General features: G+C 49.5%; 1 long non-coding RNA gene across 1 annotated transcript in view; it reads right to left on the minus strand.

Moving 5' to 3' along the window:
• Positions 1 to 726: 726 nt before the first annotated feature.
• LOC140393588 (uncharacterized) overlaps positions 727 to 18,924 on the minus strand; it is a 134,863-nt gene continuing 116,665 nt past the window's right edge. The window contains exon 3 of the long non-coding RNA XR_011935681.1: positions 727 to 1,035. This is a non-coding gene — a long non-coding RNA (uncharacterized lncRNA). The remainder of the gene's footprint in view (positions 1,036 to 18,924) is intronic.

Here is an 18,924-nt window from a genome sequence, read left to right on the forward strand (position 1 = left end):
GCCTGCTAGTCCCTGATAGTGTGTTCACTTAACTCAAGAGTTTCCCATTAATGACTGCTCTGCTCACTGAGAAAAAGGGAACACCAGGGCCCTTGAGGTCAAGTCAATCTATAGGCACAGAGCGTCAGTTGCATGTCTTAAAGCTGTGCCATGAAGTAATGCAGAACAGCTGATCCAAATCATGTACCGACCTAGATCATTTTATTAGAACAAGTTGTTGTTCACCATTTAGAAACCGAGTCCTGTGGATCTCAAGGAAAGTATTTATGCTCACCCTGATCCCCCAGCCCACACTCCAATGTTTTGATGTGACTCCCTGACCCTGTGAGCATATAAAGTTCCAGCTGAACAAACAACAGATTAGTAACTCTGGAGCAGCTCCTTCACTACAACTGGTTAGCAATTTTCAACATAAAAACTGAAGAAAAGAACATTCTAAATACAGGGAGGATTTGTGGGCACTGGTTATTGTCACTGTGAATCTGTAAGCACAGGGTAGTAAAATGCACTTCTGCATAACTTAAAAACTGAAACAAGCAACTGTGGACCCAATTTGGACTAATGTCAATAACAGATAAAATGGGCATATAGCAGGATAAAGTGGAAAGTAAATAACTTAGTAAGAAACAGCCTGCGTGGATTTAGAAGTGTGAGATTCTACCTGACAAACCTTTTTAATTGTTTTGAGGATATTGTAAGTAAAATTGATGGTGATACCTTGATAATATAGTTTATTTAGGCTTCCAGAAAACATGAAACAAAGTTCCACATGAAAGACTTATAATTACAGTGAAGGCCACTGAAATTCAGTGCAAACCAAGACTGGATAAAATAGGTGGCATAGTATCGTTGTCTCATTGTTTTGGCGGTGTTCCGCAGCTGGTCTGCTGCGTCCTGAGCGCAAGTTGAGAATATGGACTCGATCTTGGTGTCCAGGTTTTGGCATCTGCTGTAGAGCTGGTGTACGAGGTGGTTGAGGAGTGTGAGACAGGTGTGACGGCAGAGTCTCTCAGCGTAGTCTGTGTTGTAGGTCGACTTGAGTGGGTTTGTGATACAGATCACAAAGTGGATAAAATAGACATTGGGAGATATTAGAATTCCACTGGAACCATTGCTAATGTTTCTAAATATGTATAAACTCAATATTAAAACAAACTCAAATGTATTGATGGAACAAAAATAGGGAGAGCATAAGAAACAGAGCATGAATTATCCTGACATGGTTCTGACGTTTAACTACTTTAGATGGAGTTCTGTTCAACTGACCGTTGTGGCATGCTAGTCGTGAGGTTATCAGTGCTGCTGATAATTTCTGTATATTTATATTACTTGAAAACATTGACTCCTTTCACTAGATACAATCAAGTGTATCATTTTGCAGAGTAAATTTGAGGTGTGATGAGTGTTGGCCAGATAAAGGGTGCAGAAAGTCCTGGAGCCTCACTCTACCAGCTTAAGTGTGATGGAGGGGAAATTCTGCCTATCCTTGTCGAAGACTGAAGATCACACCCAAAACCCCAGGAATAGAGTTAATTGTGTGTGTTCCATGAACCGCCTGCATGACACATTGGTAGCATTTTCCTTGGTCCATGTCCATTGTCCAATTATGTTATCGTGAGCATCAAATAGATCAGAGATTGGTTCACGGCTGACGAGGGTAAGCCACATCCTTCAGGTGTCCTTTCTCTGCCACATTCCTAGGCCATTGGAGCCTTCTCCTCATTACCAGGTTTCCTGTGCTTCCCTCCATCTCTATATTTCTGCTGCAGTCATTCAAACCTCTTCTAGACCCATCATAAAAACAGTAAATGCTGGAAATACTCAGTAGGTCTGGCAGCATCAGTGAAGAGAGAAACAAGAGTTAATGTTTCAGGTCAATGATATTTCACCAGAACTGGAAAAAGTTAGATAATGAGAGGTTTAAAGCAAGTATAGAGACAGAGAAGACAGGAGAGTAGGAGATGGTAAAACAAAAGTGAAGATGTGTGATGAGGGGAATGTAATGAATGGGAACAATGTGAAAGAGACAAATTAAATCCTTTTGGAGAGAAGAGCAGAACTTCCTGGAAAAGAAATGGCAGCAAATTAAACACTAATTCGAAATCAAATTACGGCGGATGCTAATCCTGAACATTGGGTTGGAGCCCTGCCCACTAGTAGCAATTTGGGGGGTTTGGGTGTGCCGGAGTTCGGGATGGGGGCTAGGGCAGACGTTCTGGACTTTGTCTCGCTTGTGGCAAGCAGGCGGATCCTCTTTGGTTGGAGGTCAACTACACCACCAAGCGCCTCTGCATGGCTGGGTGACCAGATGGAGTTTTGCACCTTGAGAGGGTCAAGTTCACTGTGAGCGGGTTAGTGGACAGGTTTTACTGTAGATGGCCGTTTATAATGTAATTAAAAGAGTTGGTCACGGTTGGCTGTTGGGAGTGGGCGGGATTTGGTTTATATAGTTGTGTCTGGGGGGAGGGATTATAATTGTTATTACGTGTTATTGTTTGGTTTTTGTAAACTTTGTATAAAAATTGTTAAAATTCCCCCCAAAAAATTCCAAAAAGAATACTGCGGATGCTGGAAATCTGATCTAAAAACAGAAAATGCTGGAAATACTTGGCAGGATCTGTAGAAGGGAACGGGGTAATGTTTCAGGTCAATGAGAGAGGCAGTGACGTAGTGGTACTGTCACTATACTTGTATTCCAAAAACCCAGGGTAAAGCTCTGGAGACCTGGGTTCGAATCCAACATGAACCCAATAAAAGCTGGAATTAAAAGCCCAATGATGAGCATGAAACCATTGATTGTTGTACTAATGTTCACTAATATTCTTTAGGGAAGGAGATCTGTCATGTTTATCTGGTCTGGCCTACATGTGACTCCAGATTCACAGCAATTTGATTGACTCTTAAATGCCCTCTGAAATGGTATAGCCAGCCCCTCAGTTCAAGGGATGGGTAATAAATGCAATGCCCACATCCCATGAACAAATTTTTAAAAGTAACTTTCATCAGAACTGAACAATGCTAGAGATGTGGCATATTTTATTTCTTTTTCATTATTCATTTCTATTTGCCTTACACTATCATCCTTCTCTTTTCCACCTGCTCATAGATCTTCCCTTTCGTACTTTCCTTCCTTCCCATGTTTTCATGTCTCTTAACTCACTTAAAACCTGTTACATGTCAATCTCCTTCCAGTTCTGGGGAAAGCTTGTTGAATCGAAACACAGGGCACGACCAAACAGAAATGAAATAGAGTCCTGTGTTGAGTGTGTTTAGCTGGGTGTTTCCAGGTGGTCACAAAGACCCCGCTATCTAATGGGACTGTTTTATTTCTGGGCTGCAGCAGGGTACTCACTGCCAAGGCCACACTTCATCTCATTTCCTGCACTGAGTACCTCCGCTCACCAGATGGGACCAGTGCTAAATGGCACTCACCTGTAGTCTCCAAGGTGAAGGGATTAGATTCCAACGCCTTGGGTAGATCCGGTGAGTGCATATTAAAGTGAGACTAGCTGCACACTTTAATGTCCCAAATACGGAAAAAATCTCGCCCACAATCTCGACATCTAGTGAGATCCCGTCAGGCAATGTGAGCTGTGTAAATCTCACGAGATGCCTCTCGTGAGATTTACCAGCTGCACCGTGCACCAAGTCGGGCACAGAGGGGCCGTTAGATCGCGCCTAGTATCTTTGTTTTTTCCCACAAATACGATCAAAGATCGCATTTTCCCCTTATGGTGTGAAGTCCAATGGAGGACATCCAAGATAATAAAGGACCCCCCCCCCCCCTCCCGCCCCCACTCTAACTAATTCCCTTGACTTTAGAGAGTGGGTGTAAGATCCGCTCACGGCCCCTGACTGGAATGTAAGAGTCTGCTTTATCCATCAAAGAATACCCCAGCATCGGCAGAATTCCAGGTATCGCCTCCCAAACATCAATTAGATTTATGCCCCTTCCAGCCCCGTGAAATTTGAGCCAATTTTTATTTATACTCGTGTGTAGTCTGGAGCTGTGAAGCAAGATTTGCTAACTCAGCCTGTCCCTTTGGGGGAATACTTAACCAAGCCCGATGGATGACTAACCTAAATAGTTCCTCAGACCAATTATTGTAGTTGGACATTTCTATTAATTGGCAGTTGCCCAAGGATGAAATCTCAGGCAGGAAATGGCTGTTGTTCATTTTCTTTATATTTGTTTGTAACGATCAGAAAATGTGAGGTTTAGAAATAATGTGTGGTGTGACAGACATTCCCAAAACAGTTATCAAAATAAAACAATAAATATAAGGGTAGGTTTTTCTGGTTGTGAGTGCGATTTCAAAACATAAAAAAGTGCAGTGAGCAAGAGGTGGTAGAATGTTGAAATCCGTGGCCAGATCTGTGCAGATCGGACACTTGATTTTATATCTTAAGCCAAATTGGGCAGGAGATGGCTCTTGGTAAAAGTCCCAATATTTTTCTTTTTGTTCATGAGCATCGCTGGTAAGGCCACTATTTATTGCCAATTCCTAATTGTCTCTAAAAAGGTGATGAGCCACGTTCTTGAACCGCTGCAGTCCTTGGATGTAGTACACCAACAGTGCTGTTGGGAAATGAGTTCCAGGATTTTGATCCCGCAACAGTGAAGGAACAGTAATACAGTTCAAATGGTGTGAAATTTGAAGGTGAACCTCTAGGCGGTGTTGTTTCTAATCATCCACTCACTGTGCCCATGTTTCTAAGTGGCAGAGGTCACGGGTTTGGAAGCTGCTGTTGAAGAAGCCTTGGCGAGTTGATGCAGTGCCTCCTGTATCTGGTGCACACTGTGCCGGTGATGGATGGAGTGAATGGTGTCAACCTACTTAAGTGTTGTTGGAGCTGAACCGATCCACTCCAGACGCAGTGCACTCTTAAATGCCCCCTTAAATGGCATAGCAAGCCACTTAGTTGTATCAAACTACTAAGAAGTCTACAAAAAGGTAAACTGGACCGACCACATGGCATAGACCTAGGCACAGGAAACAATAGTGGCAAACCCAGCCCTGTTGACCCTGGAAAGTCCTCCTTATTAGCATCTGGGAGCTTGTGTCAAAATTGCGAGTGCTGTCTCACAGACGAGTCAAGCAACAGCCTCAGATAGTCATACTCACAGAATCATACCTGGCAGACAATGTCCCAGACACCGCCAACGCCACTCCGGCTCATTACCAGCCTCCGCCCCCTCAGCTGATGAATCAGTATTCCTCCGTGTTAAACATCCCTGGGAGTAACCCCGGAGGGTGACAGGGGCACAGAATGTACTCTGGGTGGCTTGGTAGCATCACTCCTGACCAAGCTGGTTGAGTCCCAAAGGAGAAAGCTGTGAGTCTGGGCTGCAACGGGTGGTGAAGGAACTGACAAAAGGGAAAAACATGCTTGACCTTATCCTCACAACCTGCCAACCGCAGATGCATTTGCCCATGACTATATTGGTAGGAGGGCCATTGGGGCAGCATGGCAGCATATTGGTTAGCACAGTTGCTTCACAGCTTCAGAGTCCCAGGTTCAATTCCCGGCTTGGGTCACTGTGCGGAGTCTGCACATTCTCCCAGTGTCCGCGTGGGTTTCCTCCGGGTGCTCCGGTTTCCTCCCACAGTCCAAAGATGTGCAGGTTAGGTGGATTGGCCATGATAAATTGTCCTTAGTGTCCAAAAAAGGTTAGCTGGGGTTACTGGGTTACAGGACAGGGTGGAGGTGTGGGCTTAAGTAGGGTGTTCTTTCCAAGAGCTGGTGCAGACTTGATGGGCCGAATGGCCTCCTACTGCACTGTAAATTCTATGAGTGACCACTACAGTCTTTGTAGAGACAGAGTTCCATCTTCACATTGAGGATACCCTCCATCGTGCTGTGTGTTACTACCACCATGCTAAATTGGATAGATTTTGCAACTCAAAATGGAGAAACCATGGGTTACTTTGGGCCCATCAGTATTATACAAATGTAAATCTGTCTGTTGTTGATATTTAGACTACAGCTGTAATGAGGTCTGAAGCTGAGTGTCTCTTGATAGCATTGTCAGGGGGACTTTCCATGACATTCCTGATGATTGAGATGGATCAAATTGGATGAAGGTTGGCATCTGAAATGTTCGGGACCTCAAGAGGAGGTTGAAAAAAATCTTCCATTCAGCGTTTCTGACTGAAGATGGTTACAAATGATTCAGCCTTGTCTTTTGCATTGAACATACTGGTCTCTCCCATCATTGAGAGTGGGATTTTAAAAAAATATTGTCTTGGTTGGTTGTTTAACTGTCCACCATGATTCACTGTCAATTACGACGAGACAAGGGTAGAGAGTAATCGAGCCTTTATTACACAGAGATGTGTGGCCTCCTACAGCTGCTGCCGAAATGGCTGCAGCTCGGAGAGCACACACATTTATACTCCGCCTACTGGGCGGAGCCAGCAGGCAGGGATCTAGCCCCGTACCTGTAGTACAGGGGCCTTACCGTAATACCCTCGTATGCAGTGAAGTATATACAATATAATACAACAGTGGTGACTACCACATTCACCCCGTTAAAAATGAGTCCAGCGGGGGTGGTGGAAAACTATTTACATTCAGGTTGTCATTAAAATTTCAGAGGTTACAAATTTAAACGGTCGGGCGCCTTCATCCATCGTTGAGAGCGCCGCAGTGCTGGTGGCGAGTCAAGCGTCGGCTCGGTCGTCGGTGACTCCGGGAGGGTGCCGCCGGGACGGGGGTGGGGGGACCCAGCTGGTGCCAGGTCCCTGAGGGAGACTGTGTCTTGGCAGCCGTAGGGGTACTCTACGTAGGCGTACTGCGGGTTCGCGTGAAGTACCTGTACCCTCTCAACCAACGGGACTGCCTTGTGGAGCCGCACGTGCTTGCGGAGGAGAACGGGTCCTGGAGCTGCCAGCCACATTGGAAGCGAAACCCCGGAGGTGGACTTCCTGGGGAAGGCAAGGAGACGTTCATGGGGGTTTAGTTAGTCGCCATGCACAGGAGCGGCCGAATGGAGTAAAGTGTTTCGGGGAGTACCTTCTGCCAGCGGGAGGCCGGGAGATTTCTGGACCGTAGGGCCAGCTGGACTGCTTTCCAGACCGTCCCATTCTCCCACTCCACCTGCCCGTTTCCCCGGGGGTTGTAGCTGGTCGTCCTGCTCGAGGCAATGCCCCTGTTGAGCAGGAAGTGGCGCAGCTCATCACTCATAAATGAGGATCCCCAGTCACTGTGGATGTAGGCAGGGAAACCGAACAGAGCGAAGATGGTGTTGAGGGCTTTGATGATGGTGCCAGACGTCATATCGGGGCATGGGATGGTGAAGGGGAATCTGGAATATTCGTCGACCACATTGAGAAAATACGTTGCGGTCGGTGGAGGGGAGGGACCCTTTGAAGTCAATGCTGAGATGGTCAAAGGGGCGGGAGGCCTTCACCAGGCACGCACGGTCTGGCCGGTAGAAGTGCGGTTTACACTCCGCGCAGACCTGGCAGTCTCTGGTGATAGCCCTGACTTCCTCGATGGAGTAGGGTAGATTGCGGGCCTTAATGAAGTGTTAAACGTGGGTGACCCCTGGATGACAGAGATCGTACTTGTGCGCTGGCACATGTACCTCGGGACAGGGCATCAGGGGGCTCGTTAAGCTTACCGGGGCGATACAAAATCTCGTAATTAAAGGTGGAGAGCTCAATCCTCCACTGCAAGATCTTATCATTTTTGATCTTACCCCGTTGTGTGTTGTTAAACATGAAGGCAACCGACCGTTGGTCTGTGAGGAGAGTGAATTCTTGACGGCCAGGTAATGCCTCCAGTGCCGCACAGCTTCAACGATAGCTTGGGCCTCCTTTTCGACGGAGGAGTGCTGAATTCCGGAGGATTGGAGGGTGCGGGAAAAGAATGCCACGGGCCTGCCTGCCTGGTTGAGGGTGGCGGCCAGAGCGATGCCTGATGCATCGCTCTCGACTTGGAAGGGGAGCGTCTTGTCGACCGCGTGCATCGCGGCCTTGGCGATGTCGGCCTTGATACGGCTAAAAGACCTGGTAAGCCTCGGCCGTCAGTGGGAAACTGGTGGAGTGGATGAGTGGGCGGGCTTTGTCCGCATAGTTCGGGACCCACTGGGCGTAGTACGAAAAGAACCCCAGACATTGTTTGAGGGCCTTGGGGCAGTGGGGAAGGGGGAGATCCATGAGGGGGCGCATGCGATCGGGGTCAGGCCCTAGAACTCCGTTCTGAACCACATAGACGAGGATGGTGTGGTATTATCAGATATTACAGTCCGAGAGGCTGAAGACCATTGGTTAAACCTAGGAGTTTACCATTGGCTATTTGGTACGTAGCCCCACCCTAACAGGCGGGGTATAAGAACCGGTGCCGTCCCAGCAGCCCTCATTTTCTGTACCGAAGCTGCTGGGGAACAGTTCTAGTCAATTAAAGCCTTCAGTTATGATACAACCTCGTCTTTGATTGTAATCGACCGTGCATCAATTTAATCGACTACACTTAAGCTGAAAGGATGGATCTCTGAATCAAACTGGAGTGTCTACAACTCAGCCCCCACGCGGAGAACTCGGCGGCGATATTTAAGGACTGGCTGGCGTGCTTTAAAGGCTACCTCAAGACGGCCGCAGGCACCCCCTCAGGAGAACAGAAATTGCATCTCCTGCACTCAAGAGTATGCCCTGGGATGTTCACCCTCATCGAGGAGGCGGAGGATTACGATGCTGCGATCAAACTGCTGAAAGGACATTATGTCCGCCCTGCATATCAGGTCTACGCACGTCACCTGCTTGCAACTAGACGGCAAAGCTCCGGGGAATCATTGGAGGAATTCTACCGTGCGCTGCTGGTGCTGGGCAGAAACTGTGGCTGCCCGCAAGTTTCGGGGAGCGAGCACACGGAACTTCTAATCCGGGATGCCTTCGTAGCAGGTATGAGCTCCTCAGAGATCCGCCAAAGACTCTTGGAAAAGGACACCCTGGGACTTAGAGAGGCACGGGCCCCGGCATGGTCCATGGATGTTGCCTCCAGAAACGGGCAGTCCTATGCGCCCGACTGCGCGGCGGCCCCTGGGCTGCGTGGCATCACGCATCGGCAGCCCCACAGACCTTCCCCCTATACCTGCAGGCCTGCGCCGTAAGACGGCCACTAACTCCGTCGGGCCCCACTGTTTCTTCTGCGGGCAGGCGAAGCATCCCCGCCAGCGCTGCCTGGCCCGCACCTCCACCTGCAAAGGGTGCGGCAAGAAGGGCCACTTTGTGGGGGTCTGCCAGGCACGAGCCATGGCCGCGGTCTCCAGCGACTCCAGACTGCCGCGGCAACCCTCCCTTCGGGCCCCAGGCGGCCAGCACTCACCGCCACCCCCCCTATCCTAGGGCCACGTGCGACCCATAGGCGTGGCCATCTTGGCCCCCGGACACCACACTGGACGGATGGGCGCCGTCATTTTGTCCATCCCCGCCGCCATTTTGTCCATCTCCGACCACTATGGGCGACCCATGGGAGACGCCATCTTGGATGGGGCCCCAAGCTCCCAGCTCGGCCGACTACACGCTGCCCGATCAAAACCCGCAACTGATTCATCTGGCCTCGGTGACTCTGGACCAAAATTGACCTCGGACACTCACAACAGCAACAACGACGGTCTTCATCAACGGCCACGAGACGTCTTGCCTGATCGACTCTGGGAGCACGAAAAGTTTTATACACCCCGACACGGTAAGGCGCTGTTCACTTGTTACCCACCCTGTAAACCAGAGAATCTCCCTGGCCTGCGGGTCACACTCGGTGGAGATAAAGGGGTTCTGCCGAGCAAACCTCACGGTCCAAGGCAGGAAATTCAACAATTTCCGCCTTTATGTCCTGCCGCATCTCTGCGCGGCTACACTCCTGGGGTTGGATTTCCAATGTAACTTGCAAAGCCTGACCTTTAAATTCAGCGGCCCCACACCCCCCTTTACTTAAGGTCGATCCGCCTTCCCTGTTTGCGAACCTCACCCCGGATTGCAAACCCGTCGCCACCAGGAGCAGACGGTACAGTGCCCAGGACCGGACCTTCATCAGGTCAGAGGTCCAAAGGCTACTGAGGGAAGGGGTCATTGAAGCTAGCAACAGTCCCTGGAGAGCTCAAGTAGTGGTGGTAAAGACTGGGGAGAAACATAGGATAGTCATTGACTACAGTCAGACCATCAACAGGTTTACGCAGCTGGACGCGTACCCTCTCCCCTGCATATCCGACCTGGTAAACAGGATCGCGCAATACAAGGTCTTCTCCACGGTGGATCTCAATTCCACCTACCATCAGCTACCCCTCCGTACTAGTGACCGCAAATACACTGCCTTCGAAGCAGATGGGCGGCTCTATCAATTTTTAAGGGTTCCCTTTGGTGTCACCAATGGGGTCTCGATAATCTCACCATCTGCGGCCATGACCAGCAAGACCACGACACCAACCTCCGAAAATTTCTCCAGACCGCTAAAATCCTTAACCTAACATACAACAAGGATAAATGCGTGTTTAGCACCGACCGCCGAGCCATCCTCAGCTACGTAGTGCGAAATAGAGTTATAGGCCCCAACCCTGAACTCATGCGCCCCCTTATGGATTTCCCCCTCCCTCACTGCCCCAAGGCCCTGAAGCGCTGCTTCGGGTTTTTCAGTTATTACGCCCAGTGGGTCCCTAACTACGCAAAGCCCGACCCCTAATCCAGTCCATAACCTTCCCCCTGTCGATGGAGGCCCGCCATGCCTTCAGCCGCATCAAAGCAGGCATTGCAAAGGCCACGATGCGCGCCATCGACGAGTCCCTCCCCTTCCAGGTCGAGAGCGATGCGCCCGACGTAGCTCTGGCGGCCACCTTCAACCAAGCGGGTAGACCCGTGGCCTTCTTCTCCCGTACCCTCCATGCTTCTGAAATTCGCCATTCCTCGGTCGAAAAAGAGGCACAAGCCATAGTAGAAGCTGTGCGACACTGGAGGCATTACCTGACCGGCGGTTGGTTGCTTTCATGTTCGATAATGCACAGCGGGGCAAGATAAAAAACGACACGATCTTGCGGTGGAGGATCGAACTCTCCACCTACAACTACGAGATCTTGTATCGTCCTGGGAAGCTAAACGAGCCTCCTGATGCCCCGTCCCGCGGCACCACCTCCGAGCCCTCCATGAGGACCTCTGCCACCCGGGGGTCACTCGTTTTTTCCACTTCATTAAGACCCGCAACCTGCCCTACTCCATCGAGGAGGTCAGGACAGTCACCAGGGACAGTCACCAGGTACTGCCAAATCTGCGCGGAGTGCAAACCGCACTTCTACCGGCCAGAGAGGGGGCACCTGATAAAGGCTTCCCGTCCCTTTGAACGCCTCAGCATGGACTTCACAGGCCTCCTCCCCTCCACCGACCGCAACACGTATTTCCTGAACGTGATTGATGAGTACTCCCGGTTCCCATTCGCCATCCCCTGCCCAGACATGACCGCAAACACCGTCATCAAGGCCCTCCAGGGTATCTTTACACTGTTCGGTTTCCCCGCTTACATATACAGCGATAGGGGGTCCTCCTTTTATGAGCGACGAACTGCATCAATTCTTGCTGAACAGGGGCATTGCCTCAAGCAGGACGACCAGTTACAACCCCCGGGGAAATGGTCAGGTAGCGAGGGAGAACGGAACGGTCTGGAAGACTGTTCTACTGGCCCTACGATCCAGGGATCTCCCAGTCTCCCGCTGGCAAGAAGTCCTCCCGGAGGCCCTCCACGCCATTCGGTCGCTGCTCTGTACAACTACCAATCAGACACCCCATGAACGTCTCCTTGTCTTCCCCAAGAAGTCCTCCTCCGGGACCTCGCTCCCAACCTGGCTAGCGACACCCGGACCCATCCTGCTTCGGAAGCATGTGCAGGCTGTTATTGGAAATATGGAAAGATGTGTAATTTGAAACATGGAAGTCTGGCAATATCTGGTCTGAGAGAAACATGAGAGAATGTTGGGAAAGATCCCACAAAGGGTTAACAGCAGCTGTCCGGGAAGGATTGTAAAATGCAGATATCCTTGGTCAAGCAGGCTTAGCAAACAAGACAAACAGGATTTTGAATGAAGCCAAAAACAATGGCTCACACCTTCATTGAAAGTAACTAACTTAGTAAGGATCTGGAAAAGAATGGATGAGGTTCTAAGTGTGAAAATTTGCTAATACCAGGTTTATCAGTCTACGAGAAACATAATTCAAAGCCAAAATCAAAGTCAAAATTGAGCTGAGGACACAATTGGAAAATAAAACGATAGAAATGACAGGAATTAAAAGTAACACCTATTGAAACCAAAGCATTTTGAACACCACAATGGACACAATGTAATCAGATCTATGAGATGAAGTCATGTCAAAATGAATACTTTGTTGGATTAGACTGTTTTAGATCAAAGTTCCTTTTTACAATCAAAGAAAATAAAGAGTTACTTTACAATAACATCAAAAAACGTAATTGTTAGAAAGCAAATATAAACCTCGAGACCAGGGCAGGAACTATCAGAACCAGAACGCGAACCAGAGCTCAGAGGGAGAGAGAGAGAAGCAGAGAAGGAACAAGCAGCTAGACTCAGATTACAATCAGCTCGGCCATGGGAAATGGACAGGGCAGAGCAGCCAAGCTAAAATAGCTGATACATCTGAAGAAGACCAGACTTTAAAGAAGATTGTCAAGTTGGGCCTGAAGGTCCCTTCAACCAACCAGAAGGATCCAGAAGCAAGATCTTTTTACTTTTCTGTAAAGACAGTGATTGCATCTTTTAAAAAGAGAAAAAAAAATAATAAAATAACTTTAAAGTTTTAACCTGAAACAGTGGTTATTCCAAAGTCTACTTTACTTACTTAGCAATGCGGGACCCAGGATCGATGCTACTAAGTGGTAAGTAGATGAAATCTTCGGTGAAGGTATGGGTTATACCGGGGGATAACTTGAAAATATAGTTTGACCTGAATAGCACCCACTGAAGCTTGCATCGGAGTCAGGAAGTGAGAATCCCTGATCACCATTTAGAAAACGGCCCTTTTTGGTATAGGGGGACTTCTAAGAATAGTGGTGAGTTTTCAAAAACAGGGCGCACAAGTTGGACCCATTGGTCGAGAGGTTCCACCTGCTGCACGCTAACCCCCAGTACGCCTACGTGGCATTCCCTGACGGCCGGCAAGATACAGTCTCCCTTCGGGACCTGGCGCCCGCCGGGACCCCACGCGCACCCGAACCATTACACCCCCCCCCTCCACAGCACCTCACAGGAGGGTCAGTCCTCCCACCGCTCCTGCCTAGGCCCTCCCACCCACCAACTCCCCCTACAGGCGCCCCCCTCTCGGGTCAACCGTTTGCCCCACTAGCGCCGCCTAGGGGTGACGAAACTGCCATGGAGGCCGAAGCCACGCTCCCAGAGTCGGAGACACCCAGACCCCCAGAATCACCACCGAAGCCCAGACGATCCAGGAGGACGACCAGGCCACCCGACCGACTGATTGCTTCACTGTAACTTTAACTGTAAACGAACACTGCATGGAAATATTCTCGGCAACTCTGTAAGGAGGTATCACGGTACCTCCATACCTGAACATACCATGTTCAATGAGATTGTTACCACTGGCCACCACTCCCGCCGGACTCTTTTTTTAACAGGGGGTGAATGTGGTATTATCAGGTATTACAGTCCGAGAGGCTGAAGACCATTGGTTAAACCTAGGAGTTTACCATTGGCTGTTTGGTACGTAGCCCCACCCTAACAGGCGGGGTATAAGAACCGGTGCCGTCCCAGCAGCCTTCATTTTCTTTACCGAAGCTGCTGGCGAACAGTTCTAGTCGATTAAAGCCTTCAGTTATGTCACAACCTCGTCTTTGAGTGTAATTGATCGTACATCAGATGGCTAATCGGTTCGTGCTGAACACACACTTCTACTTGTTGCAGGTTAGGTTGAAGCGTTTGGCTGTGTCCATAAATTTGGAAAGATTAGCGTTGTGGCTGCAGATGGTGACATTATCCAGGTACGGGAAAGTGGCCCGCAGTCCGTACCGGTCAACCATTCGGTCCATCTCCCGTTGGAAGACCGAGACCCCGTTAGTGACGCCGAAGGGAACCCTAAGGAAATGGTAAAGGTGGCAGTCCATTTCAAACATGGTGTACGGGCGGTCCGCCTTGCGAATGGGGAGCTGGTGGTAGGCAGATTTCAGGTCCACTGTCGAGAAGACACGGTACTGTGCAATCTGATTGACCTTATCAGATATGCGTGGGAGGGGGTACGTGTCGAGCTGCGTGTACCGATTGATGGTCTGACTGTAGTCAACGACCATCCTGTTTTTCTCCCCCCGTTTTCACCACGACCACTTGGGCTCTCCAGGGGCTGTTGCTGGCCTCGTTGATACCTTCGTGCAGCAGCCGCTGGACCTCAGACCTGATGAAGGTCCTGTCCTGGGCGCTGTACCATCTGCTCCTGGTGGCGACAGGTTTGCAATCCGGGGTGAGGTTTGCAAACAGAGAAGGCGGGTCGACCTTAAGGGACGTGAGGCCGCATACAGTAAGGGGTGGTGGGGGCCCGCCAAATTTCAGGGTTAGGCTCTGGAGGTTGCACTGGAAGTCCAGGCCGAGTAGCAAGGCAGCGCAGAGGTTGGGGAGGACGTAGAGCCGGAAGCCGCTGAACTCTACGCCCTGGATGGTGAGGGTGGCGATGCAGTACCCCAGATCGCCATGGAGTGGGATCCGGAGGCCAGGGAGATTCTTTAGTTAATGGGGTGTACCACGAGGGAGCAGCGCCTTACCGTATCTAGGTGGATGAAGCTCTCAGTGCTCCCGGAGTCCACAAGGCAGGATATCACATGCCCGTCGACCTTCTCCTTTGTCGACGCGGTCGCGAGTTTGTGTGGTCGGGACTGGTCGATCGTGACGGAGACGAGGTGCGGCTGGTCGTCGGCGGTTGCAGGCGATGAGCGGCCCGATGAGGTGCCCAACAGGCAGGGGTCCTGAGGCGGGGAAGATGGCGGCGCCCACAGGCCGCACGTGTCCTGAGGCAGGCAAGATGGCGGCCCCTCGGGCCGCGCATGTCCTGGGGCAGGCAAGATGGCGGTGCCCATTGATTGTGAGGCAAGCAAGATGGCAGCACCCACGGGCCGCACGTGTTGTGAGGGGAGCCAGATAGCACTGCCCACTGGCCGCAAGTGGGGGGAGGGCGTGCAGGGGCAATAGCGCCGATTGAGCGGGCCTGGCACACTGCAGCGAAATGTCCATTCTTGCTGCATGCCTTGCGGAGCGCACACCGCGACGGCCACCGCTGCCGGGGGTCTTTTGTCTGTCCACAGAAGTAACACTTGGGTCCCCCGGGGTTGGTTGGCTGCCGCGCGGCTGGGGGCAGTCGCTGATGGGGTCCACAATGGGGTGGCCGATGGCGGGGTCTCCGATGCCCAGGAGGGGTGGGCCGTGTGGTCGGGGGCATACGCCTGTACGCTGCGTGAGGTGACTGTGAGCGAGAGCACTAGTTCCTTGGTCGCCGCGAGGTCAAGCGTAGCCCCTTCTAAGAGGTGCTGGCAGATGTAGTCAGACCCTCTGCCCGTAACAAACACGTCTCTCATTAGCAGGTTAGAATGTTCAGCGGCCGAAACGGCCTGGCAATCACAGTCTCTCACCGGGGCGAGCAGGGCATGCCAGAAATCTTCCACAGACTCACTGGGAAGTTGGTGCCGTGTGGAGAGGAGGTGCTTGGCGTAGATCTTGTTGGTCTGCTGAGCGTAGTTCTCCTTCAGTCGTGCCATGGTCTCTGCGTAGGTAGGCGCGTCCTGGATGAGGGGAAAGACATCGGAGCCGCGTGTACAGAATCTGGAGCTTCTGTGCTTCTGTGATTGGGTCTGTCGCAGATCTGATGTATGCTTCAAAGCAAGCTAGCCAATGTGGGAAGTCCTTTTTGGCGTTGTCTGCTTGAGGATGCAGCTGCAGGCGATCCGGCTTGGTGGGGAGATCCATCTTTGTAAAATCTCTGTGTAATAAATTGATGCACTATCAATTACAACGAGACGAGAGTAGAGAGTAATCGAGGCTTTATTACACAGAGATGTGTGGCCTCCTACAGCTGCTGCCGTTTGGAGAGCACACACATTTATACTCCACCTACTGGGCGGAGCCAGCAGGCAGGGATCTACCCCCGTACCTGTAGTACAGGGGCCTTACCGTAATACCCTCGTATGCAGTGCAGTATATACAATATAATACACCAGTGGTGACTACCACACACCACCATTCACAACTAGATATGAGAGGCCTGCAGAGCTTTGATCTGATTTGTTGGTTTTGGAATCACTTAGCTCTGTCCACAGCATGCTAGAGTCCTGTGTTGCAGCTTAATCAGAATGGCACCACATTTTAAACTATGCCTGGTGCTACTTCTGGCATGCTGTCTCGTACTCCACATTGAACCACCATTGATCCCTTGGCTTGACAGTAATGGTAGAGTAATGGATATGCTGGACCATGAGGTTACAGATTGTTGATGGCCCACAGTTGTGAGCTGCTAGGTCTGTCCCATTCTATCCCATTTAGTATGGTGGTCATGCTACACAACACATGATGGTATCCTTAATGTGAAGACGGGGCTTCATCTCCAGAAGCACTGTGCAGTGGCCATTCTTGCCACTGCTGTTGTTGGCAGGTGCATTTACCACAGGTAAGTTGGTGAGATGGAATAGGTTTTTTCCGCTTGCTGTTTCTCTCCCCACCTCCCTAATATACAGTTTGGCAGATATGTCCTTCAGGAACTGGGGCCAGCTCAGTCAGGAGGGGTGCTAACAAGTCATTCTTATGAATTTCTTTGAATTTCTCCACCCAGTGTATATTCTGTGCCCTTGTTACTTTGGGTGCTTCATCCATGTGGTGTTCAATTTGGAGGAGTACTGATTCATCAGCGGAGGGAGGGTGGTATGTGATATAAGGGTTTCTTTGGTTATGTTTGACCTGATGCCATGTGACCTCATGGGGAACCAGAGTCAATGTTGAGCACACCCAGGCCGCATTCTCACCTGACTGTATACCGCTGTGCCAGCACATCTGGTGGGTCTGCCCTGCTGGTGGGAATGGAGGTACCCAGGAATGGTATTGGGGAGTTTGGTTAGTGACTGTAAGGTATGATTCGATTAATATGATTATGTCAGGGCATTGCTTGATGAGTCTTTGGTAGGGCTCTCCAAATTTTTGCACAAGTTCTTAGTTGTAAGTGAGGAGCACTTTGCAGGAACAACTGGATGAGGTGTACCTCTGTTGTTTCCAGTGCTCAGGTTGATGCTGAGTGGTCAGTCCTGTTTTATTCTGTTTTTAAATGTTTTTATTCTCCTCCTTTTTCACATTTTCTCCCAAATTTACACCCACCAACAATAAACAATAATCAAGTCCTGTTTTATTCTTAATTGACTTTTCTGTAGAGATATTCTCTGTATGAAAGTACAAGATTTAACCTTCTTAAAATAAAATAAAAATGGAGTTGAGTAAGATTGACAACTCTGCCAAAACGGCCAAAAAACAATGTAATCTTTGTCCAACGAAGAAGCCGACTCCAGGACTTGAACACAGAAATCCAGGCTGACAGTGCAGCAGTGCTGCCCTTTTAGTGGTGCCATCTTTAGGATGAGACATTAAACCAAAGCTTTATTTGCCAACTTGGATGAATATGGCACTATTTCGAAGAAAAGTGCAGCAGTTAACCCAGGTGTTTTGGCCAATATTTATCCATCAATCAGCATTACAAAAACAGGTGTTCTGGTAATTTTAACCTTGCTGTTTGTGGGAGCTAAATTATTATTTATTTAATGTTTATAAATTCAATTAAATTTAATAATCTTTATTGTCACAAGTAGGCTTACATTAACACTGCAATGAAGTTACTGTGAAAAGCCCCTAGTCGCCACATTCCGGCGCCTGTTCAGGTACACAGAGGGAGAATTCAGAATGTCCAAATTACCTAACAGCACATCTTTCGGGACTTGTGGGAGGAAATCGGAGTTCCCGGAGGAAACCCACGCAGACACGGGGAGAACATGCAGACTCCCACACAGACAGTGACCCAAGTCGGGAATCAAACCTGGATCCTGGAGCAATGAAGCATCAGTGCTATCCACTGTGCTACCGTGCTGCCCATTCCTTTTTTCCAATTAAGGGGCAATTTAGCATGGCCAATCCACCTACCCTGCACATCTTTGGGCAAACACGGGAGAATGTGCAAACTCCACATGGACAGTGACCCAGGGCCGGGATTGAACCTGGGACCTCGGCGCCGTTAGGCAGCAGTGCTAACCACTGCACCACCATGCTGCCCCCGTGGGAGCTAAATTATGCATTTGCGGCATTACACAGTGACAACAGTTCAAAAATTATTTAATTGACTGTAAAGCACTTTGAAATGGCCTATACATGAAAAATGTTTTTGAACTGAAAGTCTTTCTTTTCTTAGTCAGGTCATAGTGGGATTGAGATTGGTAAGTGGAAGATCAATTTTTTCAGCCAGATAGTTGCAAATTAAAGCAGCTTCAGGTCACTGTTGCATTTCTTGCTCAATATTAAGCTTGCCTAGTGATTCTACTTGCAACCTGTCTACTATAGATGGAACCTTTATGCTACAAATTCTAATAAGACTTTAATGGTGCTGCATTGATTTTAATTTGTAGAGCCCAGTATTCATGAAACTGTTTCTCTATTTGGAAAGCTTTAGCGTGCTATTTATGCATTTTGGCTCATCTAGCCAGGAGAGAGCGTGAGCGAATCAGATGTCCTGCTCAACTATGTTTGTGACTAAGGTACTGTCACAAACTGCTTTTTCCCAGCCTGAGTTAACAGATGTTTTGTGTTTATACGTTCCTTTCAGTCTATTTGTTTTCAAGTATTTTGCAAACAATGTTTCTTTAATTCCTGCTCCTTGGAGGAAAGATGTTAGCGCTGCAGAG

This window comes from Scyliorhinus torazame, chromosome 17 (assembly GCF_047496885.1).
Source record: "Scyliorhinus torazame isolate Kashiwa2021f chromosome 17, sScyTor2.1, whole genome shotgun sequence".
In the NCBI taxonomy this organism is placed as follows: Eukaryota; Metazoa; Chordata; class Chondrichthyes; order Carcharhiniformes; family Scyliorhinidae; genus Scyliorhinus; species Scyliorhinus torazame.